Source organism: Phaethon lepturus, unplaced genomic scaffold (genome assembly GCF_000687285.1).
Source record: "Phaethon lepturus isolate BGI_N335 unplaced genomic scaffold, ASM68728v1 scaffold29186, whole genome shotgun sequence".
Lineage (NCBI taxonomy): Eukaryota > Metazoa > Chordata > Aves > Phaethontiformes > Phaethontidae > Phaethon > Phaethon lepturus.
In genome coordinates, this window is record NW_010548779.1 from 1 (window position 1) to 1,633 (window position 1,633).

The window sequence follows — 1,633 nt, forward strand, 5'->3', positions numbered from 1 at the left end:
GAGGAGATGAGCGGGAACGGAAGAGAAGTTGTGCTCCCCTAGACTCCTCTAGGCAAAGCTTTTTCATTAATTTTCCTCCTGGAACAACTCGGGCCTTGCCTGTTGGTATTTCAGTAGTTTCTAAATAGTAGAAGATGGTGCATGGTGTATGTACCAAGCACGCAGCAACCCTGCTGTGTTGCAAAAAAACCCAACAATAAAACTGTAACAGAAGTAGGTAAGACAGAGAAGGGATGGAAGAAAAGCATTAGAAGGTGCAGCCTGTATTAAAGTAAAGGTTTTAATAGTTTTGCTTTTTTTGTCTTGGGTGACAAAGTCATCTGTTTTGCATTTGCGGCACAGAGAGCAGGTGCACATGCTCCGTAACCGCAACAGTCGCCGAGGTTGTAGCAGAGGTGCATGTTTTTGCCTTGCAGTCTAACCTGGCTGAGGACTGTGGCTGTGGACATGCCTGGTTTCAGAATCTGGATGAGGTACATGTTTGGATTAGTCCCTCTGTATCTGTTCAGTGCATTGCTACATTTCATAACACCACCACAGTTCTCTCTTCTTTTTTTAACTGAAGGTTGTCCTTTGATATTTTTCTTTCCACCTTCAAAGCTAGCAGAGGTGTGAGGTGGGGGGAAAGGCAGAGACAGCTGAACTTCAATATTCTTTAGTATCAGCAAAAAGCAGGAAACTTGCTCTAAAACAAAGGATTCTCTCTCCAAACAATTGGAATTGAATTAAAATCTCTGAGCACTCCATGTTGTTGCTATTGTTCAGACTGGCTTATTATCAATCCTCACTACCGAAGTAAAGGAAGACCACCCTAGAGAAGTAGTAACACTGGAATGTTTATTTAGCATTGCTTTGCTTAAAAGCAATTGTGCTCCATCAGAATGTCCTAATAAACTTCTGGGGATTGTTAGTTCTTCAAAGAAAGTGAGAGGAATTTAATGTGCATAGAATAGGAAGTGCAGCTGACTCTGGGGCCTTCCAGGATCTGTCGTATGTGTGAGGAGTTATTTGGAAAATTGTCAATATTTTCCTGATCCTGGACTTTGTAAGATAGAGGAAATTCCTGGAGAGGTTTTCAGTGTATGAAGGAGTCTGATCACTTAGTGGTGCTTTGCAGAGTATATCATGCAGACTACTGCTGAACTGAAGATTGTAGGGCTTTCAAACTGCATTATTTGCTGTATCACACTTGTGATTTGGCACTTTTCTTTCTCTTTGGTTCCTTTTAGCCAGAGAATAATACTTTGATAGTATTCAATGAATTTTCTATAGTAATGGTAGAAGAGCTGAAACAATAATTGCAGAAAACCACAGAATAAATATTAATTTTTACATAGTAAGAATAGCAGCAAATCTCTTTTTGCTAGTGTCTTCTAACATAGACTCTCACTGTAGGATTTCACCACATAATACCTGGAAATTTGCTCCCTCCCTGGAGTAATGACCCACTTAAGATCACTGGAAGGATATGAATTGAAGAGTAGTCCCTTTCCTTCTTTTGAAACAGCAAAAAGGTAGAGAGGAGTCTTGATTGCCAGTCTGCTCTGTTTGTGTGAGTAGGAGGTAAGAATTTTTCAGGGTTCTTGCCTTCGGTGCTGCCTTAGGGAGTGGTTAGTTCAGAAGATTTCCTCTA